This window comes from Mustela nigripes, chromosome 5 (assembly GCF_022355385.1).
Source record: "Mustela nigripes isolate SB6536 chromosome 5, MUSNIG.SB6536, whole genome shotgun sequence".
Classification (NCBI taxonomy): domain Eukaryota; kingdom Metazoa; phylum Chordata; class Mammalia; order Carnivora; family Mustelidae; genus Mustela; species Mustela nigripes.
The window spans coordinates 139,327,559-139,351,683 of NC_081561.1; positions in this window are offsets into that span (position 1 = coordinate 139,327,559).

Below are 24,125 nucleotides of genomic sequence, written 5' to 3' on the forward strand. Positions count from 1 at the left end.
CGTAAACTATAATGATGTGTCAATGTAGTTCACCAATTGTAAAAAAAAAAAAAAAAAAATGTACACTCACATGCAGGATGCTTATAGTAGGGGACGCTGTGGGGAGGAAGGCCAGGGGATATACAGAAAATCTGCTTTCTGCTCCATTTTGGAATGAACCTTTAAAAAACTCCTCTAAAAAATAAAGCCTTATTTAAGTAAATTCATCTCACCGCACTGATCAGGTCCATCCCCAGAACTTGACCAAGCATGGTCTTCTTTTCCCCTGTCCTAGGGAGGGAGATTGTTGCTGTTCAATCTTTTGAAAAGAAAGGAAGGGCAGAAATGCTGGAAGGAAGGCAGGAACAGAGGGAGAAAGCTCATCAGCAGTGGGCTGAGAAACCAGGGTGAGTGGTAACTATTTGTTACTATATTAGCCTTCTATTGCTGCCTAAAAAATTAATATCAAAGTAATGACTTTACACAATACACATTTAGTATCTCACAGTTTCTATATGTCAGGAATCTTCCAGGCTTAGCTGGTTCCTCAACTCAAGGTCTCATGAGGTTGTAATCAAGATGCCAACTGGGCGGGGGGGCACACCCGGGTGACTCAGTCAGTTAAACGTCTGCCTTCAGCTCAGGTCATGATTTTCGGGTCCTGGGATGGAGCTCCAAGTCAGGCTCCCTGCTCAGCGGGGAGCCTGTTTCTCCCTCTCCTTCCCACTCATGCTCGCTCTCTCTCTCTCTCTCTCTCTCTTTCTCAAATAAGTAAATAAAATCTTCGGGGGAAAAAAAAAAAGATCCCAACTGGGCTGCACTTCATCAGAGGCTTGAGTGGGGAAAGATACACATCCAAGGTCACTGGCAGAATGAGTTTCCTTGCAGGCATAGAACTCATAGCCACTCGGGGCGCCTGGGTGGCTCAGTCAGTTAAGCATCTGCCTTACATTCAGGTCATGATTTTAGGGTCCTGGGATCAAGCCCCGTGTCAGTCTCCCTGCTCACTGGAGAGTCTGCTTCTCCCTCTCCCACTGCCCCTCCCCCTCCACTCTTGTTCTCCACTCTCTTCACTTGCATGCTCTATTCTCTCTCTCTCTCTCTCTCAAATAAATAAATATTTTAAAAAGAAGAGAAGAAGAACTCTGTAGCCACTTCCTGCCTCACGCAGAGAGTCTCTCACCTCAGGGACGGTTCCAGCACCTCCTCGAAGGAGGACTTTCACCTGATGCCATCAGACCCACACAGGATAATCTTTTGATTAACTCAAAATCAACTGATTTGGAACCTTAATTACAAAAAGCTGTCCATCTTTGCCAAATAACATGAACACAGGATTGACATCCCATCACCTTGCTGATTTTATTGGCCAGAAGCAAGTCACAGTTTCCATGAACACTCGAAGAGAGAGGATCATGCAAAGAAGTGACTCACTGGGAGTCACGTTATGGAATGTCCACCACAATTACCCCATATTTTCTTTAGTAGAAAATAAAAGGAGCTGCTGTGAGGATTCTTGACTGATGTCAGTCTCTTGAGTTTCTGAATCATTTCCTCATTAAACTATAAAAAGAAAAGATTAATCAACTTATGGCCTAGCTAGGAAGCAGAGTCTCTCCTAAACTTTGGCCAAGAAGTGCCTTTGAATATGTCCATTTGGAAAAAACGCACAAAGCATCGTAAACACTCTGGCTGACTTTTGGCTGCTAGACACACAAACCAGTGAAAGATGGCTGAGTGAAAGGCTTATAAGATGAACAGTAGTGATATTTTAAAAACTTGGGTCCTGCCCTATTCTTTTCACCTCTCCTAATATATACCCCCCACTCTGCTCCATTGGAGGCTTCTGCCTGTCTGGAGGATGGTTAGGATTTGTTATCAAAAGAATGCCAAGAGAGGAGCACTTGGGTGGCTCAGTTGGTTAAGGATCTGGCTTCAGCTCAGGTCATGATCCCAGGGTCCTGGGCTCTAGCCCTGCATCAGGCTCCCTGCTCAGCAGGGAACCTACTTCTACCTCTCCCTCTGCCCCTCCACCCTGCTCGCTCATTTTCTCTCTCTCTCTCTCTCTCTCTCTCTCTCAAATAAACTCTTAAAAAAATAAAATAAAGAATATCAAGAGGAAGACCTTGGCCTTTGACTGCACAAATGGTTTTTGGTTTTGTTTATTTCAGTAAGAAAATAAGCTTGAAGAATAGGCTACCATCTCAGGGAAGGATTGTCTGTATTCCTTAACATTCCCCCACCGAGCATCAGCGCAGTTTGGCACTTTAGTAGACAGGCCCTGGGCTGAGAGAGAATGGGTCACCTTAGGAGTTCCAGCAGCAGGAGAAGGATCCCATAGCACGGACAAAACCACCAAGAGCATCCTAAGTTGGGGTGTCCAGCGAGCCCCAGGGGAAGCTGCCCCCATCTGTCCCTGCCCTGCCCCAAATGTAACTGGGAATAACATGGGCTAACTGCTGCAGCTGCGGCAAAAGCACTGCCTTCTTATCCGAGGAAGCAAAGACGCTGGTTCCAAGGACCCCAGGTTTTCCAAGCTGCTCTGAGATAGGAGAAGCCCTACGTCCACCCAAATGCCTGGATATTATCTTAAAATGAGCAGCAGAAAGGAGAGGCTCAGGAACTGGCCATGGGGAAAGAATGCTGCCATTCATGTGAAACAAGAAGCCCACAAAACAATACTGTATATTTCCCATTGGTACAACTCTATATATGCGAGGTCATAGCAGTGGGTGCACGTACGTAGGTACCACACCCTGGGCAAAGGAGCGGGGCCTGACAACCGGCCAGAGGAGCAACTTGACCGACTGTCAAGTTGTTCTGAGATTTCAGAATTATGTAAGTAATCAAAATGTAATTTACAAAAAGAATCTTTCAGGGATATTTTTTTAATACACATCCTCTGACCCTACCCTGGACAGTGTGATTCCATCTCTGCTGGGTGGGAGACCAGGACTCTGCCTTTTTAATGGGTATCTCAGGAACTTGGGTTTGGGGTGACCCCCACCCATCTGCAGACCTGCATTCCTGAATTGCTACACAAGATTTTTGTTTGTTCCAACTGATTAACTAAACTTTGTCAATAACAGGCATGAGGTTTGAGTCATATCTAAATGATCTCAAGCAAGGTCTGCCAAAACAGAAACACCTGCATCCGACTCCAACAGTGAAAACGTTCTCTACTAGAACGTGAAGTCTAGAAGGACAGGGGTTTTGTCGGTGTTGCTCATTCCGCACTGCCAGAGCCTAGAACGGGACCTGTCACCCAGAAGGCCCCCCGTAGATCTGTGACGAATGAATGAATGGGTACTGCCTGAACGATGGGCCTGCAAACCTCTCACACCCATGATGGGAAACGGATCAGGCTCATACTGTCCAATTGGAAGGGCTTTATTTCATGCCTCTATCTCAGCTCAAATACATATAAGATTGCTTCTTCAAAAGAGCCCAGGCCTCAGGATCAGCCTCTCCCCCGCAGTGCTAATGTGGCCGTGTGTACCCCCAAAGAAACATAAACCAGACTCCAAGATTCCTTGCAAAGCCACATTTTGACTGATGACTCTCAAAGAGACCCCAGATGGTGTGCCACATGACAAACAGAGAGCAAACCACCCCCCAATCCCGTTTTCCTATGTCTCACCCAGAAGTGTTCACACTGCACAGCAGCTCCCTCCTGGGAGACGAAGCATGGAGTTCTCCCTCACCCACTTTCCAGATCAGCACGAGAGAGGTCTGGGTATGGGACATTCCAAGAAAAAAGCTTCCCCCGGGCAAGAGAGGTGCATGTGCCACAACGTCTTAGAAATTAATCGTTTGTCCCCATAATAAGTCAGTGCAAGATGTGACATCTGCCTTGTTTTCAAGACCTTGGCTCTCCCAAGTCACTGCCCCTGCTCAACAGCCCCCCAGGACTCTGCTTTGATGGCAACTCCACTATTCTGCAGTTATTATGATGTTGTCTGCAATTCTCTCGGCCCAGCTTTATTTATCTGTGTTCCTCCCGGGGAGGTGTTAAGATTCTTGAGGGCAGAAGACACCTTGCCTTGTCATATCCTTTGGATTTCTTCCAAGTGATCTCCATGTATTTGCAGATCAAATGCCAGACAAATATTTGCTCATTTCCAAAAGGGCCTCAGGTAAAACTTCCGCCTTTCCTTTCCAGGAAAGAATATGCCTGGGAAGTAAAAAGGCAACCAAGTCATCTCTGAATACAAAGGACAACTGTGTATGTAAATATATGATAGGAATAGTCATTCAAACATGAAATTGATCCTGGAGGACTCATAAAATAAACTGCAGGCGATCTGAACGTCTCCTGTGGATTACCAGCCAATTAATTCTACTGACACTGTACGAGGGATGGCTTATATTAAAGCAGGTTTTAAAAGTAGGCGATGGTAAGTCATTGCCCATTATCTACTTTCTCCTAATGTAAGAAGTGTGTCTGGCTACTGGGCCAGATTTGTATCCATGGCTATGCCCTGCCGGTAGTGGATAAACCTCAGCTGGAAGGGATTATGCCTGGGAAGCCCAGATTCAGGGAATGTGTCTTCTGTTTCTAGCCCCCAAGATACCTGAGAAAGAGCTACCAGAGGAGGAGGAGGAGATCAGTGTGGCATAAAGGAAGATCTTAGCAGGGGTTTTAGATCATTAGGACGAATGGTGCAAAATAGTCAAATGCAAGCGGAAAGTAGGTCAGTGGGAAAGAAGGGACAGACTCCCAGTAAAAATCCAGCGTGCTCTTCCAGCCCCGTGCAAAGCCGTTCCCAAGAGTCAAAGCAAATGTTGTCGTTGTTTTGCACCACACACACTGCCTGAAGCGCAAATCACCAGCCAGCGGGAGCAGCGAGAACCCTCGAGAACCCTCGCGAACCCTGGGAGTGGTGTCACGTGCGGTTCACGCAGAGCAGAACTGACGCTGTAAAGGCGAGACGGAGTTCACTGATGAGCGGCTCTCTGATGGGCAATTACCTCCTCTCTTCCCGCTCATTCTTTTTTCCTTTTTTCACCCTGGTGTTAAGGTGGAGGAGGCAACAGAGGGTCTGAAGAAGACGGTGGTTTCGTTTGGTCTGCGAGGGAAGGCAGCCTTCCCGCATCTTCTGAAGCGTGCATAATTACAGGTACAGTTAATGTGCTTAAGAGCTTAGGGGAAGCAATTGTATATGAAAGATAACTTCCTCACAGACAGCTTTATGAGAGCCGGGCCTGGCCGCCTCTCGGCTCCGGAATTATGCACATGTCTCCCTCCTTCCCACCCCTCGTGTCCTGGAGGTGCTCTGGAAGATGGGGAACCTGCCGAAATATTTAACTGGGAGTGGGGCGAGGCCCCAGGAGCGACTCACACACCTCATAGTTGCCCTCAAATCTCACAGAACTCACTGATGAAGAGAGGACTTTGGGGCAGGCTCAGGACAGAAGCCGCTACCTAATGCCGTCCAGAAAACTGACAGCGAGCAACCATCAGAGCTTTAAGAACACCCCGGCGGGGGGGGGGGGGGGGGGGGGTCCCAGGTAAGCCACTTTCGAATGGAGGTGACATTATCTTAGTAGCAGCCACGGCAGCAGAGGCTTTCATGGACAGTAACCACCCGACAAGACGGGTGTCAGCACCCTACCAGAGTCTGACTAAAATCCTTCCGTCCGGGGCCCATGGAGACAGGCTGCAGCTTGCTTCCCAACAATGTCTCTTCTCTGTAGGGTGACACCAAGTGACGAACATTTTCTCTGTCAAGGGACACCAGCTCAGAATTGGGAAAGAGTCAAGGATGTTAGGAAGGAAATCCACTGTGGCTCTCTTTTCTCATGCCAATAGGCAGGCATGGGATCCAGCCTCACGGAAGGAAGAACACGAAGGAAATACAGAGCCAGAAAGAAAAAGGAAAACATGAAGGGGTAGAGGATCAAGTGAAGGGTGCAGCTCCTCTCTTTCTCTGTCTGTCTGCTTTTGTCTCTCTCTGTCTCTTTGTCTCTCTCTCTCTCTCTCTCTCTCTCTCACACACACACACACACACACACACAAAATACTCAAAGAGATGGGCCAGAACAACCCCATAATGAAGACAAAAGACACGTAGATACAGAGAACTCTACACTAAAATGCACAAAGATGAAGCTACCCAGAGAGAAACTTCAGCTTGAACTTCTTCTGCCCTTTAAAGAATGAGTCAGACAAACTATCATTTTTTTTTAAAAAAGTTAAAGCCAGTTGTGTTTTTGTGAATGTAAGCACAATTAATCATATCAGTTCTTGGTACTTACTACATGTTCTGACTAAAACGGAGCAAAGAACACTGTGTCCCTCGTACACATGTTGCTCATGGTCTGAGAGAAGCAATGGGCCAAGGCCTAGACTACATGTGACAGTTTATAGCCTATATTTCCCAGTGTCTTTCTAACAACTCTTCTCTTTAATTTTCTGGAGAAGCAGGAAGAGAGTTTAATCCAAGACTTGCTTTCTTCGTCTTCTATCTGCTCCTCCTCTAACTAAGGCCCACTGATACAGCTTTTTCTTCGTATCCCTCCCACTCAAAAAATACTTGCCCTTTGTAGTCATCAATACTGTATGATAAACTTCAAAGTTGCTGAAAGACCAGATCTTAATTGTTCCTACCACAAAAAAGAAATGGTGATTGTGTAACATGATACAGACGTCAGCTAATGCTAAGGTGGGAATCAGATTCCCATATATCAATGGACCAGATCAACATGTTGTACACGTTAAGCCTACTCAACGTTACATGTCAATTGTGTTTCCATTTTTAAAAATACTCCTCTTTACAAAGAATCCAACATTGTCTCCCTTTAATGCCAGAACCCCCGTGCACAGTGGTTGCACTCCAAAAACATTGAATTGGATTTGGCATGAACAAAAAGATCTAGGATGCCACTGTTCGTATTCCTTAACCCAGTGCTACAGAAGAACGATCATTGTGAAGTGAAGACGATCATTGTGCTTTTCCACCCTAGCTTGAACCTTTCATCCTCAATGTCACCTCATGGTCCAAAATGACCGACAACCCATCAGCCAAGGAAATGCTAGATGGGACCTCTCCCAGCTGACTCAAATCTCCTCACAAAGCCTTCCTAGAAGTCCCCTACAAATTTATGGATGATACACACACACAAACACACACATACACATACACACACACACACACGCACATATGGTCAAAACTTAGCCACGTGATCATGTCTCACTACAAGGGAAACCAGACAATCTGGTCTTTTTACTGAGCACGTTGTTACCACAAGTAAAATTGGGATTCTACTTTTAAGGGAAATTTGGATATTGGAAAATAACTGATTTAGTTGTGTTTTACACAGAGCTTAAATATTTTTATTCATTCAACAAATGTTCATTGAATGTCAACTCTGTGCCATCTGCCTTCTGCAGAGTCCAGGCCTGGCACTCAGGAAACTCTTGCCTCCTGACCCTGACAGAGCCCTGGCCATGGATTCTGCTCCATGCTGCCTTATGTTGGTGATCTCCTCAGAGAGAGGCAGCCACATCTCACAGATCAGTCTTCCCTTTGCAGACATTCAGTTCCTATGTCCCCAAACACCAGGGGACACAGGCCACACCCTCTGAATGATTTCCCTGAAGAACCCTGACATAGTGTAAGGCCTGAGGAAATACCCCCACAGTAGGCTGGAGGGATGGGGGACAAGCGGGAGCAGAGCACACTGATGTTCTCTCCAAAGAAGGACTCGCTATTAGACTTTTGCCTCTGCCGTGACTTTGAACTGTGTTTTGCAGAATTCTATTCCCTGTCTGGCTCTGGACTGGGCTGCCCATGAGACACAAGGTGCATGAGTTGGAGAAGATGGACGTGAAGCACCCAGAGTCATTGTTCTGTCCTGAAGTCACCCCCGCAGCTCCCATGTAGGGCTGGCCAACCTCCCCAGTCCCTCATTGCCACAGGGCAGCACTGACACATGCAGCTTCTCCAGTTCCCACCGGATCTCTGTCAGCTTTTCCAGGTCCTGGGCCAAGTGGGTGCGCTGCTCCATGGCCGTGGGCACCGGCATTTCCCGCAGGCCACATGCAACATGGAGCTGGGGTGGGGGAGCCAGGGGTAGGTTCCTGTTTGCCCTCAGTCATCTCTGCTGTCCTCAAGGGTCGCCCCCAGTTCATCCTCACAGCTTCATTTTCTCCTGTTTCTCCTTCACACGTACACCCTTTGCACTGCTGACCCAGCTGACAATCCACAACTTCGGGCCCAACCACAATTATGGAGCAACAACATGCAGGCCAGCTCCACCAACTCCCACCGCTGTGTAAGGTCTAGTCCCTCAACGTTCCCCCATTGCACAGTGCTCCCAGCCCTGATGCCTCTCTAGAGGAACCCTGACTAGCACACCTCCCGATTAATTTCCACTCTTCTTATGGAGCCTAAAGCAGGTGGGCAATGAGCTAAGGCTGGCAGGAACTATATTTTCACACTCCCCTTAACAGCCCTACCTGGGTGATCCAGAACCTCATTTTAGCATACGGTTACGTGTGACAACTAACATTTGTTCCCAGCCTTTGAAGCTTTTAGTGAAATTCAGAGATGAGCAGAATTGTGTTTGACATCCTGTCAGACTTGTCATTCTATCATATGTGATAATAGATTGATAGGCTAGATTAGACTGATACATAGATACATAGATAGAAAAAATTTAGAAGATAAACACTGTGGAGCTTCTCTATCATACTGTCCAGAGGACTCAAACCATGAAGAAAATGTGAAAGAGGGTAATAATGAGATCCATGTCATTGCAGACTCCCCCAGTTCAGATTTTTATAATTGGAAATATGAGAAAAACCCACCTTATGTGAATCTCCCCCATTACATTGGGTAATATAATATTCAGTATTCAAATATTCCAAACATAATTCTATAAAACTTCAAACATTTTAGAAAATGAAACTCATACTTGGAGTGGTGTTTCTTACCAATACATTAGCATTTAGATAGTTACCTTACAAAAAATAATTTGTTTAATAAACAAGTGTGATTTTTTTTAAAGATTTTATGTATGTATTTGAGACAGAGAGAGAAAGGGGCAGAGGGAGCAGAACAAACAGACCCCTCTACTGAGTGCAGAGCCCAACATGGAGCTTGATCTCACAACCCTAGATCATGACCTGAACGGAAGCCAAGAGTCTGACACTGACTGGGCCACTCAGGTGCACCAATAAACAAATGTTTTTATAGATAACCAAAAGCTTGTATTTTCTTTTGGGATGAATTTGCTATTTAATTTTATATATCAACTTGATTTCATTTCAAATAAATAAGAAATAGTATAAATATATAAACTTCCTGTTTTGGAAATTAAATAAACATTTAAAGACTTTCTTGACAAAGCATAATGTCTAATAGAACAGCATACCCAAAGATGAGTTTTATAGAATGGAATACTAAAAAGATATTACTTAAAATAATAATTTTTTTTGGTCAAGTATATTTAGAATATATTGGGTTAAAAAAAACCTCAAATTGATTTCTTTACCTCAAGATTCCTCAGTGAGTTTTGTATGCTTCCATACTTAAACTCACCAAAAAGAGGCATAGTGGGCAAATTTTTCCAAGTTTATTTACCAATGGAAACTTTCCTGATGAAATATCTTTAAGAACTAACATATTAAGGAAAACACTTTGGTAAAACGTCACAGGAAAGTTATATAATAGCTCAAAATAACCAACTACTTTTTAAATATTTTATATAGATAGATAGATATTTCAAGTTATATATTCACTATGTGTCTTAACTGTTTTATTGAAATCACTGTTTTATTATGACATCTCTAAATTATTACTCCAGTTATACACAATAGTACCAAAACACATTCTAAGATGAAACATAAATAACTACTTTGAAGAGTTTCACTTTTCATAACAGTAATTTGTACAGAGTTGACTGATAATATTATGCTTTGCACTTTATTGACCAAATTATTTCTCTCTAGCTTAAATGCATTACAAGACAGGAGTTCCATGCTGACATGTAGGAAACAATACTGATAATTTTATTTCTAGCTATAAGATGGAATAAACAAACTAAAAACCCTCCCACTAAATGATGCTTTCAAATTCAGAAGAAGTATAGCAAATATCCTGTAAAGTGAATAGTTGCACTTATACTAGAGGAACTCCCCACGTGCTAAAAAATAAATGGGAATTAGAAAGCAGAAAGTTAATGTCATTTATGTTGGAGCAGAAGGTGCTCCAACCAAATCAACTTGTAATGCCTCACAGACACAAGGAGCCTGAGACCTTAACCCCCAACAAGATAGGGACTTAGAACTGAGACCCCTGAATGAAAGCAGGACTTTCAAATGACTACATTCTCAATGAAAAGATGAGTTAGGGGAGGGGATAATTCACCCACTGGCCCAGAGAAACATCATAGAATGTTTTAATTATTGATCTGAGATTCAACCAGAAAAGGACTGCTCTGAGAATTTGCAACAATGTACCTGCTCTCACTCCAATTTTTGGATTGGATTTTTGGATTAAAGTTATAGTCTCACATGGTCTAGAAAACTTTATGCCAAGAAATTCAGATAAATTCAGATAAAGGCTAATATCCTTAAGGTGTCTGGCAGAAGCAAACTTAAGACTGCTCTGAAAGGGTGCATCCCAAATTCAGGCCACAGAGAAATTCAGAAGATAACCCACCAAATCATGCGCATAACCTAGAATTTAAAGATGCATGAGGAAATAATTCAGCATGGGGGGAAAGGTCAATAAGCACAGAAAAGAGCATAATTAATCCCCCAATTAATTGTCCATTAATCCCTCTAATGATAGAACAACTACTCTGTGAATGAGTATATTTTAAATTATTACTCATAAAAGAGGGAAACAAAGACATAAGAACAAGAAACAGAAAAAATGACAGATATTTGAAAACCTACCCAAATATAGTTTCTAGAAATGAAAAATCTAGTCATTTTAATTTTAAACTCAATAGATTAGTTAGATAGCAAATTAGACACAGCTGGGGCGCCTGGGTGGCTCAGTGGTTTGGGCTGCTGCCTTCGGCTCGGGTCGTGATCTCGGGGTCCTGGGATCGAGCCCCGCATTGGGCTCCCTGCTCCGCAGGAAGCCTGCTTCCCTCTCTCTCTCTCTCTGCCTGCCTCTCTGCCTACTTGTGATCTCTGTCTGTCAAATAAATAAATAAAATCTTTAAAAAAAAAAAAATTAGACACAGCTGAAGAAGGGAACTGGTGAACTAGAAGATATTTCTAGGAAAATTACCCAGAGTAAATCACAGAAAGATTAAGAAAAGGAAAAAAATTTCAATCTGGAAAAGATGGGGGACAAAATAAGAAGATTCCACATCTCTCCTCAGAGAGAGATAATACAGAGATAAAGAGGCAATACTTCCAAAATTGAAGAAAGATGGGAATTCTATAATTCAAGAATAGCTTCAATATCAAGCATAATAAATAAAAATATATCCACATTTAAGACCTTGGTGAGAAAGTCTGCAAAATACTAAAAACAAAGAGAAAAATTTTAGGTGAAACATGGAGAAAACACTGTGTGCCCACAAAGGAACAGCAGTTGACAAGACTTAAACTGCAATAACTGGGCCCAAAAAACAAAGGATAAAGCATTCAAAGTCCAAAGAGAAAAACAATCCTCTTAGAATTCTAAACCCAGCCAAAGTATAATTGAAAAATGAAGACATTAGACAGTTTTTAATTAGCAAAACTTCACTTAAAAAATACAACTGATTATTACTTTAGCAAGGAAAGATAGTGAACAGAAAAGGAAAGATTGAGATGCAAGAAAGTTAAGCTAGGAAATTTGTAAATATGTATATTCATAAAGAAGCTTTGATTGCATAAAGGGGTAATAATGACATATAGAGGTGGAAATAAGGTACAACTAAATGACATATAGGTGTGAAAATAAGGTACAACTAAAACAATGGACAGAAATATTATGAAAGATGAAATAGTTTAAATTAAAACTGTCTAAGGATTAGTCATGTTTGAAGTTATCAGTCAGGAAGTGTGCAAATATAATGCTCTAACTCAGCATGAATACAGGTATACCAGAGAGATACTGTGGGTTTGGTGCCAGACCACCACAATAAAGCGGTTACTGCAATAAAGTGAGTCAAATGGATTTTTTGGTTTGCCCATGCACAGTAAAGTTATGTTTATGCTATACTATAGTCTATTAAGTGTGCAATGGCATTGTGTCTAAAAAATAATATACATACCTTAATTTAAAAATACCTTATTACTAAAACAATGCCAACCATCATCTGAGCTCTCAGTGAGTTAAATTTTTTTTTGTTGGTGGAGGGTCTTGCCTCCACACTGTTGACTGCTGACTGATCAGGGTGGTACTTGCTGAAGGGTGGGGCAGCTGTGGCAGTTTCTTAAAATCAGACAACAATGAAGTTGGCTGCATCAGTTGACTCTTCCTTTCATAAACAATTTTTCTGTAGCATGTGATGCTATTTGATAGAATTTTATCCACAGTAAAGTTTCTTTCAAATCTTTTGTTGTTTCAACAATCTTCACAGCATCTTCACCTGGTAGATTCCATCTCAAGAAACCACTTTCTTTGCTCATCCATAAGAAGCAACTTCTCGTCTATCCAAGTTTTATCATGAGATGGCAGCAGTTTAGTCTCATCTTCAGGCTCCCTTCAAATTCTAGTTCTTGTGCTGTTTCCACCACATTTGTGTTTACTTCCTCCCCTGAAGTCTTAACCCCTCAAAGTCCATGAGGTTTAGAATCAATTTCTTCCAAACTCTTGTTAATGTTGGTATTTTAACCCCATCCCATGAATCACAAGTGTTCTGAATAGCAGCTAGAATGGTGAATCCTTTCCAGATTTAAAATTTACACTGCCCAGGTCCATCAGAGGAAGCATTATCTATGGCAGCTATAACCTTTTGAAATTTATTTCTTCAATAATAAGAACATGAAAATCAAAATTCTTCCTTGACCCATGAGCTGCAGAATGGAAGTTGTGTTCGCAAGCATGAAAACAGAAGTAATCTCATTGTCCATCTCCATTAGACCTCTTGGATGACTGGGTACTTTGTTAGTGAACAGTAATATTTTGAAGGTAAGCTTTTGTTCTGAGCAGTAGGTCCCAACAGTGGGCCTAAAATATTCAGTAAACCAAGTCATAAACAGATGTGCTGTCATCTAGGCTTCATTCTTCCATTTATAGAGCACAGGCAGAGAGGCAGAGTGAATTTAGCCTAATTCTTAAGGGCCTTTGAATTTTGGAATGGTAGATGAGCACTGGCTTCAAATTAGTCACTAGCCCTTAAGAAGAGAGTCAGCTGGTCCTTTGAAAATTTCAAGGCAGGCATTGACTTCTCTCTAGTTATGAAAGTTCGAGATGGCATCTTCTTCCAACAGAAGGCTGTTTCATCTACATTATAAATCCATTGCTTAAGGTAGCCACCTTCATGCACTATCATAGCTAGATCTTCCGGATAACTTGCTGCAGCTTCTACATAAGCACCTGCTGCTTCCCCCTGCACTGGTATGTCCTGGAGATGGCTTCCTTTCTTAAACTTCATGAACCCCACCTCTGCTAACTTCAGACTTTTCCTCTGTAGTTTCCTTTCCCTTCTTAGCCTTCACAGAATTGAAGACTTAGGGCCTTGCTCTTAAATGAGGCTTTGGCTTATGGGAACATTGTAGCCGGTTTGATCTTCTGTCCAGACCACTGAAAGTTTCTCCTAGTCAGCAATAAAGTTGTGGGTTGGTTTTTTTTTTCTCCTTGTCATTCATGTATTCTTCACTAGAGTGGTGTTTTTAATTTCCTTCAGAACTTTTTTTTTTTTTTTTTTTTTTTTTTCCTTCACAACTCGGCTGTTTGTCACAAGAGACCTAGCTTTTGTATCCCAGCCTTTGATGTGCCTTCCTCACTAAGCTCAACCATTTTTAGCTTTTGATTTAAAGTGAGAGACATGTAATTCTTCCCTTTCCCTTGAACACTTAGAAACCATGGTAAGGCTATGAATTAGCCAAATCTCGATATTGTCATATCTCGGGGAATAGGGAAGACTGAGGAGAGGGAGAAAGACTGGGGAAGAGCCAGTCAGTGGAATGGTCAGAAGACATACATATCCATCAGTTAAGTTCACTGGGTGCTATTCACGGTACCCCAAAACAATTGCAATAGTAACATCACAGATCACTCATCACAGATCACCATAACAGAATAACAGATATAATAATAATGAAAAGGTTCAAAATACTGCAAGAATTACCCAAATGTGACACCAAGACACAAAGTGAACAAATATTTTTGGAAAAATGGTACCCATAGATTTGCTCAACACACAGTTGCCACAAACCTTCAATTTATTTTAAAAAACTGTATTTGTGAAGCTCAAGAACATGATGTGCAGTAAACCAAAGGATGCCTCTATAAAGTTTCACGTTACAATTTTAGGATAACCAGTAAAAGAACAGGAATAGGATGCAGTTTCCAAAGAAACTGGAATGTAGGGAGAAAGAAAATAGGGAAAACTAAGTCAACCAGTAAAGTAGAAGATAGAAAAGCTAAAGCAAAGACAGGGTAAGTAAAAAGCAAAATGAAATCTGTAATCATAATAGATGGAGATCTACCAGGTAAAAGAAACACTCACAGGTTTCTTCTTAAAAATCAAAATCTTGGGTCACCTGGGTGGCTCAGTGGGTTAAGCCTCTGCCTTCAGCTGGGGTCAAGGTCCCAGGGTCCTGGGATCAAGTCCCACATCTGGGCTCTCTGTTCAGCAGGGAACCTGCTTCCTCCTCTGCTTCTCTGCCTAATTGTGATCTCTGTCAAATAAATAAAATATTTTTTAAAAAATAAAATAAATAAAATAAAATGTATGTGTAATAAGGTTTAAAAAAATCAAAATCTTGTATGTTTTTATAAGAGATATGATTAAAACATAGTATTACAGAAAGGTTAGAAATATAAGAATAGAGAAAAGAGATACCAGCAAAACACAAACCCAATGAAAGCTGGTATAGCTATGTAAAATGAGGTAAAACAAACTTTGAATCAAAATGTATTAGCAGAGGAAAAGATTTCATTATATAGTGATGAAAGTTCACCAGGAATATATAATTTTTTTCTTTTCTTTTCTTTCTTTTTTTTTTTTTTTTTTTTTTTTTTTTTGAGAGTGAGAGAAGAGAATTTAACTCTTTTTTTAAAATTAACATATAGTGTATTATTAGCCCCAGGGTACAGGTCTGTGAATCGTCAGGTTTACACACTTCACAGCACTCACCACAGCACATACCCTCCCCAATGTCCATAACCCAATCACCCTCTCCCCACAGTCCTAACACCAGCAACCCTCAGTTTGTTTTGTGAAATTAAGAGTCTCATGGTTTGTCTCCATCTTGATCCCATCTTGTTTCACTTTTTCCTTCCCTCCCCCCAAACCCCCACGTTGCCTCTCAAATTCCTCACATAAGAGATATCATATGATAATTGTCTTTCTCTGATTGACTTATTTCGCTCAGCAGAATACCCTCTAGTTCCATCCACGTCATTGCAAATGGCAAAATTTCATTTCTTTTGATGGCTGCATAGTATTCCATTGTGTGTATAAGTGTGTGTGTGTGTGTGTGTGTGTGTGTGTGTGTGTGTATACCACTTCTTTATCCATTCATCTGTTGATGGACATCTAGGTTCTTTCCATAGTTTGGCTATTGTGGACATTGCTGCTATAAACATTCAGGTGCACGTGCCCCTTTGGATCACTGTATTTGTATCTTTAGGGTAAATACCCAGTAGTGTGACTGCTGGGTCATAGGGTAGCTTTTTAAGCTTTTCAGCTTTTTGAGGAATCTCCATGCTGTTTTCCAGAGTGGCTGCACCAGCTTGCATTCCCACCAACAGTGCAGGAGTTTCCCCTTTATCCACATCCTCACCAGCACCCGTCATTTCCTGACTTGTTAATTTTAGCCATGACAGTGAGAGAGAATCTTAAGCAACTCCATGCCCAGCATGTAAGCCTGACATGGGGCTCAATTTTACAACCCTGAGACCATGACTAAGCCATCCAGGCGCTGTGAAAGATATTATAATTTTAAACTGTATTTTATAACACAGCTCATAATATATAGAATTATTAAAATTATAAGAGAAAAAGACACACAAACATTGTGGGAGATTTTACCAGTGTCTCTGCATGCCTGGCAGATAGAATAGAATAACACATGGAAAGGGTATGGAAGATCTTCCCAGAGGTTGCAGAAGGATAGTAGAGAATAACATGATTACTAAGAATAAATATATATATAAAACTGAATGCTCAAATTAGAAAATATACATTATTTTCAAATACACTGAAGCTATTTTTTAGGGGCACCTGGGCGGCTCAATGAGTTAAGGATCTGACTTTTTGATTTGAGCTCAGGTCATAATCTCAGGGTCCTGGGACTGAGCCCCATGTCATGCTCAGAGCTCAGAGAGGAGTCCGCTTGAGAATTTCTTTTTCCCTCTCCTTCTGCCCCTCCCCTGCTCATGTAGTCTCTCTCTCTCTCAAATAAATAAATCTTTTAAAATATCTACATATTTTTAAATTATGGTATTTTTATGGACTACATGTTTGTGTCCCCCCTAAAGTCATAGGTTGAAGTCCACCCCCAGTGTGATGGTATTTGGAGGTCGGCCTTTGGGAGGTGGTTAGGTCAAGATGAGGTCAGGAGGATGGTCTTTGATGGAATTAGTGCCCTTGGAAGAGGAGGAAGAGACCATTGTGAGGACAACACAAGAGGGCAGCTGTGTGCAAAGCAGAAAGTAGGCTCTCACCAGAAAAGACATCTGCTGGCACATTGACCTTGGACGTCCAGCCTCCAGAACTGTGATAAAAGAAGTGTTTGTTAAGCCAACAGTCTGTGGTATTTATTATAGCAGTTAGCGCTGACTAGGACAAGAATATAACTGAGATATGGGACTTCGAGGTCCTCACTCTAAACAGCATTTGCCAGACTTTTTTCTAGAAGCCTCACATTCTACTCAGGACCCCAATTAGAGACCAGTAATACAAATTCTGGAGAGGCTTCTGTAAAAAAAAGGAAAGATACTTCAAAGTTTTACAAAGTGACTCCTTAAATCCAAACCAGTGGCCATAAGTCTATATAGTCATTTTTACTGAAGGGACTAAGATGAGCAATCATTTACATTTTGGAAAGAGAGAACAGGAGATGAGGAGAGTATTCTCTAAAGTGATTTCCTCTTCAGTGAGCTCAAGTACAGGGAGAAGAATGTAAAGTAATGATACAGAAGCCAAGAGACCATGTACAGTGGATTCATGGGATCCTTGGGAAAAGGCCCCTCTCCATTGCTTGGGACCACTCGGCCTTTCATCCACCTGCGGTCTGCATGTCGGCTGCCTTCTCTCCTCCCAGCACACCAGCATCCCATGTTCATCTATCAGCCTGCCAGGGCCCCAGACAGCCCCTCCAGACTCTAAGTTTATGTGGCCAGCACATTGGCAGCAGTGTCTCCCATTTTCAGAATTTCAAATTACAGGAAAGAGCCATACCATATAAGACCTAAGTCCCCAGACAGCATGGAGCCAGGAGTCTTCCACCTCTGCCCAATTTTCAAAGGCTAAGAGAAGTGCCAGGTTTTAATGGGGCATGGCCGCTCGGGGCAGGAAAGGCTGTGTGCAGAGAAGTTCCATAATGGAACTCCCCTATCCATTGAGTAACAGTGAATCACTCTCCTCCATTTCCAAGAAGAAAATAAGGATATAATTTGCAAGAGAAGACATTAGCACTGATAAAGAACTTACCTAATGGAGCACTTGTGATCTCTTGGATATTCCTTTAACAAGTGTTTACTAAACACTTTGTTCACATTTTAATACCACATGCCAGAAATTGAACAGGGCTGGGGTGATGTCAAGGTAACGCTGCCTGCGAAGAACTCCTCATGTAATGGAGTACATTATTAGGAAAAGCTGTATCATCTTCTTCTCCGGAAAATTTAAAGAGTGATCCTTCCAGAGAATTTCCGATACACGATAGTCCAAGTTCCTCACACAACTCCTGTACGTCCTCTGGAAATAGTACCAAGCTCCTGCTTGCACACTCCTTTGTGCACGAGCCTTGGGTTTCTTGGTACCTCTAGCAATCTCCACTTCATCTCAGGAAAACCTTTGTAGAAAGGTAATTTCCTTCAACCAAATTTGGGGACCACCCAGTCCTGTTTGAGAGCCAGGATTTACCAGCACATGCCGTCAGGAGTGGACAGAGTTGGGTGTCTTCGGCGTGAGGGTGAGTTGTTACCACCACCACCATCTGTTTTACAGACACGGGCTGCTGGCTTTACACCGCAGCCCCTGGCTCTGGGCTGCTCACAGAACATCACAAGCATATTAGTCCTAACGCACTACTACATTGCTGCGAGGAAATAAAACAATATTCCCTGGTGGGAAAGTTAAAGCCCAGTAAGAGGACTTAACCCATTGCACAAAATTACTGATGAGAGAGTCGTGAGCTCCTAATTCCCAGTCCCTTGTGAGAAACAGAAAACCCACAGCCAGCCTTCGAAACTCTCCAGGTGCAATCCCAGAGCCACCTGTTTCTAATTATCCCTGTTTGTGCGATGAGTTACTGATTAAGATGAGAGTCAGAAGAAGGGAACCAAGAGAAAGTTGAAGTACAGTCTCTTGGAAGGGTGTGAAGGATACAAAGGAGTAGCCCCACGGGGGCTCCCAGCCACGGCTGTCTCAGCTCCTATCAGCCTTCTCCTCTGTCGGGCATTCCCCAGAACCAGGCTTCCTACTGGTCCGGAAACCCCTCCACATGGCTTGTCTGCATATCATTTCTCTTCGATTGGCTGAGGGGAGCCAAGAGAGCTCTGTGCGAGAAGAGAACGGGAGGCTTCCTACAAACTCACTTGGGCATTGGGGAATCAGCCCATGAGAGGCGGAAACCCGATCTAACACCAATCTTCTGAAGAGGTTTGGTTAACAGCAGAAGGGCTATTTTCTACCTTGGCTCCTCGATAATCCAGCCTTCCCCAGGGACCCTGAGGTCAGAAATGTAATGATCCCAGAGGGGGCTTGGCTAAAGTACCACTCAATTTTCCATGATAAAGATCCATCTCAGAGAGGGCAATTATGGCTCTGACTTTGTTTCCACTATTCTGCTTCTAGAACTTCTTGTGAAGGCTCTCCCCCCACCCCCGAAAAAAAAATCTTGATCCAAAATAAATGGATCAAACTGTATGCAGCATTCCATCAAATGAAGTCCATTGACCTTTCTGATTCTTTTCCCTAAGAACAGCAAATATGTGCCTTGCCATCCACATTTCTAACCAGGAGGGCCAGTAAAAGTTCCCTGAAACTCCTCCGTATTGTGTTCCCACCATATATTTTACATTTATTAGCTGAGGGACCTTGGGAAAGTTATTTATTTCATATAAGTCTATTTCCCCAACTGTAATCTAAGGATGACAACACTACCCATCATGGTCGTGAAGATTAAACAAGAAAATGTAATTCCATTTGGTAACCACCACAGTAATAATTGTTTCAAGAAAGGAATCATCAACCGATGCTAAAATTGGTGGGTGAAAGTATGATAAGAAACAGGATATTTACACAGTCTCAAAGAATCTCCCCCTGGAGGACACTTATTAAATACTAATTGAAAAATAATAACTTCACCAAGAAGAAACAAACAGACATCACCCTAGTCAAGAGACCAAAGGCTATAGCACCATCAGTAATGGAACAGAGCTCCTGATAAACAATATTGAGAAGACACAATAGCACAACTGCTGTAGTTGTGTAGATCCACATAGCCTGAATCTAATCATGGGGAAACACCAGACAAACTCTAATTAAGAGATAGTCTACAAAATAACCGGCTTATACTCTTTTAAAATATAAAAGTCATAGAAATAGTATCATCCCCAAATACCTGGCACCTGTGAATAAGTTACTTTGCATGGTAAGAGTGTCTTTCTAGATGTGGAGATCATCCTGGATTATCTGTATGGGTCCAATCTAATCAGATGAGGTCAGAAAAAAGATGAGGCCAAAAAGCCAAGACTTGCCTTCCCAAGTTGTGGTCAGAGACGGGACAATGAAAGGAGTATCTGAGAGCTGTGATCATCTGAGAGGGTCTCAATGCAGCTGGACATTTCTGGTTTCCAAGGTGGAGGAAGAGGCCACATGTCCAGGACTGAAAGTGGCATCTAGGAGCTGAAAAATGCAAGGAAACAGATTCTCACTTCAAGCCTCCAGAAAGTAATGAGCCCTACTGATACCTTGATTTTAGCCAGAGAGATCATGTCAGACTGTAAGATAACACAGTGGTGTTGCTAAAGCCACTAATTGTATGGTAACTTGTTATAGCAGCAGTGGAAAATTAATAGTCCTGAGAGAAAAGAATGAGAAAATGTTACATATTAAAGGAGACTGAAGAGGTGTGACACCTCCAAACAATGTTTCTCTGGGTTGAATCCTGGGCCAGAAAATGTATATTAGTTGGGCAGTTGAAAACTCCGCATGAGGTCTGTAGAGTTTTGTATCAATACAATAATAATGTTGTATCAATTTTGATTTTCTGATTTGGGTCATTGAACCAGTTGTGGAAGAAAATGATATTGTTTTAGGAAAAACACACCAAAGTATTTGGAGGTAAAAGGGCAACATACCTGCAATTTATTGTCAAGTGTTTCAGAAAAATATATGTGTGTGGATGTGATGTACACATGATATATGGATACATAGATGTTGGCAGGTAAAGAGAGAGAGAAAGAGGATTATGGGAAAATGTTAGTCTTCACTGACTCTGTGTTGTAAAGAATATATAGAAGTTCTTTTTACTATTATTGCAGTTTTTTTATATGTCTGAAATTTTTCAAAGTCAGAAATTTGCAATACTGAAAAGGTGAAAAATGTATTTAAAATATAGCCCCCTACCTGGCATGCCACAATTTTCCAGTGAATCTACAGTTTTGCTTTTCCTTCTGGGTCTAGCACCCTCCTTGTCCATGGCAGGAGAGAGTCAATGGGGTGCAGTGGTTAGAAGCACAGTTGACCGTGGAGCTTAACTGGGTTTGAATCCTAGCTTGGCTACTTACTAGGTGTGTGACTCTGGACAAGGCACTTAACCACTCTGGCCTTAAGTTTTCCTATCTATTAAAAGGGGGTAATACCTATACCAAGATTTTGAGGCTGAGATGAACTGATGTGTAAATACATAGAACAGCCCTGGGCATGAAATCAGCTCTATGTACATTGGGCTACTCCATGGTGGGTTCTAAGAGGATATCAGAAAGATGCTTGTCTGCAGCCACCTGCATACTGCTCTAGCCTGCTGTCAGGGTTCTACCATTACAGTTATCATTTTAGCTTAGGGCTTATTTATTGCCTAAAGTCACTGAGTCATATCTATCACTTAGATGTTGGTATGTAGATGGATCTGCCAGAGTTTTTACTAAGAGCAGATCCCTATAACATGAAGAAAGACAGCCAAAAGGACTGATCTTAAGGAATATGTCTTGCTCCATGGAGGAGAGTAACACTGAAAAGGTAAATGCCACATGAAAGCTAAACTGATTACTACAAATCAATTCCATTTTATTATCTGAATCATAACTCTCAGAGAAGTTCACATACAAAGGAACCAGAGTCAGACTGACATGAGATTTCTCAACAGCAACACTGAATTCAAGAAGATAATGGAACAACACTTTAAAAATATTGAAAGAAGAGAACTTTGAACTATTATGTTGTATTTATCTGAATTGCAACTCAAATGTAAAGATAGAATAAAAGTATAAATGATTTGTCACAAAATTATCTATATTGAGAACATTTGGGGAGAAAAAAACACAAACATGAAAAGAAATAAGAGCAAGCTAGGCTGCAAGTAGTATGGAGAGGAAAGATAATCAAAATTTATTGTTGTCTTAATTTTTCCCAATTAAAGCTTGGCACTAAATTAACAGGAAAAAACATATCCATAAAAAAAGTTAAATTCTAGCCAATATTTTCATGAGCAGACTTTTAGAAGGATATACAATTTGATTAGGGATAAGAATTTGATAGGGATAAACAGAAGTATAAGCTTAAGTTAAAAACAAACCACCAGAACAAAAATTAGCATGTAAAACTATTAAGGTGAAGAATAAATTTCAATCCATTCAGTGGAAAATAGGAAGAGCTAAATATAGGAAAACAAATAGAAAATATAAGATAGTAGAAATAAACCTTATTATCATAGTAATTATATTAAATCTAAATGAGTTATACTACTAAGTAAAGAAAACAGACCACAAATACATGGATGTTAAAGAACTTGCTACTAAACAATGAATGGGTCAACCAAGAAATCAAAGAAGAAATAAACAATTACATGGAAACAAATGAAAAGAAAAACTCAATGGTCAAAAATCTTTGGGGTGCAGCTAAATCAGTTCTGAGAGGGAAGTTTATAACATTACATACCTACCTCAAGAAGCAAGAAAAATCTCAAATAAACAACCTAATCTTACACCTAAACTAGCTAGAAAATGAGCAACAAACAAAACCAAAAGCCAGCGGAAGGAAGGAAATAATAAAGATTAGGGCAAAAATAAATTATATAAAAACTTAAAAAACAAACAAACAAAAAAAACAGATCAATGAAACCAGGAGCTGGTTCTTTGAATAATCAACAAAATTGGTAAAACTTTAGCTAGATGCATGAGAGAGAGAGAGAGAGAGAGAACACAAACAAAATCACAAATGAGAGAGGAGAAATAACAACCAACAACACATAAATACCAATGTAAGAGAATACTATGAAAAGTTATTTGCCAAAAAATTATTTGTTAAAAAATTGGACATCCTAATGGATAAATTCCTCGAAATATACAAACTACCAATGCTGAAACAGGAAGAAATGGAAACTTTGAACAGACTGATTACTAGCAAGGAAATTAAATCAGTAATCAAAAAACCAACAAAGTCCAGGATTTCATAGGACATTTAAAGAAGAATTAATGCTTTTTTTTTTTTTTTCAAATCATTTCAGAAAATAGAACAGGAAAACTTCCAGACTCATTCTATGAGGCCAGCATTACCCTGATACCACAACCAGATAAAGACACCACCAAAAAAAGAGAACTGCTAGCCAATATCTCCAATGAACATAGATGTAAAAATCCTCAACAAACTAGCAAACCAAATCCAACAATACTTTTTTTAAAAAATCATTCACCATTATCAAGTGAGATTTATTCCCAAGTTGCGAGGGTGATCCAATATTTGCAAATCAATCAATGTGATGCATCACATCAATAAGAGAAAGGATAGAAACCATATGATCATTTCAATAGATGCAGAAAAGAATTTAACAAAGTACAACAATGATTCATGATAAAAAGCCTCAACAAAGTAGGTGTAGAAGGAACATACCTCAATAACAAAGGCTTATATGAAAAACCCAGAGCAACCGTTATACTCAATTCTGAAAAACCGGGACCTTTTCCCCTAAGGTCAGAAACAAAATGAAGATGTCCACTCTCACCACTTTAACTTAACATAGTACTGAAAGTCTTAGCCACAGCAATGAGACAAGAAAAAAGAAATAAAAGTCATCCAAATCAGTAAGGAAGAAGTAAAACTTTCATTATTTGCAGATGATATGATACTATATATAGAAAACCTTAAAGACTTCCCACAAAGAACTATTAAAATTGATAAATGAATTCAGTAAGGTCACAAGACACAAAATCAATAGATTTCAGTCACATTTCTATACACTGATAATGAAGCAGCAGAAAGAGAAATTAAGAAAACCATCCAATTTACAATTGCACCAAAACTAATAAAATACTTAGGAATAAATGTAACCAAGGAGATGAAAGACCTATTCTCTGAAAACTATAAAGCGCAGATGAAGAAATTCAAGACAATGGAAAGACATTTCATGGTCATAGATTGGAGAACAATAATGTCAAAATGCCCTAATAACCCAAAGCAATCTACAGACTTAATGCAATTCCTATCAAAATATCAACAGCATTTTTCACAGAATTCAGTTGTAAAATTTGTATGGAACCACAAAAGATCCTGAATAGCCAAAATAATCTTGTAAAAGAATAATAAAGATGGAGGAATCACAATTCCAGTTTCAAGTTATACTACAGAACTGTAGT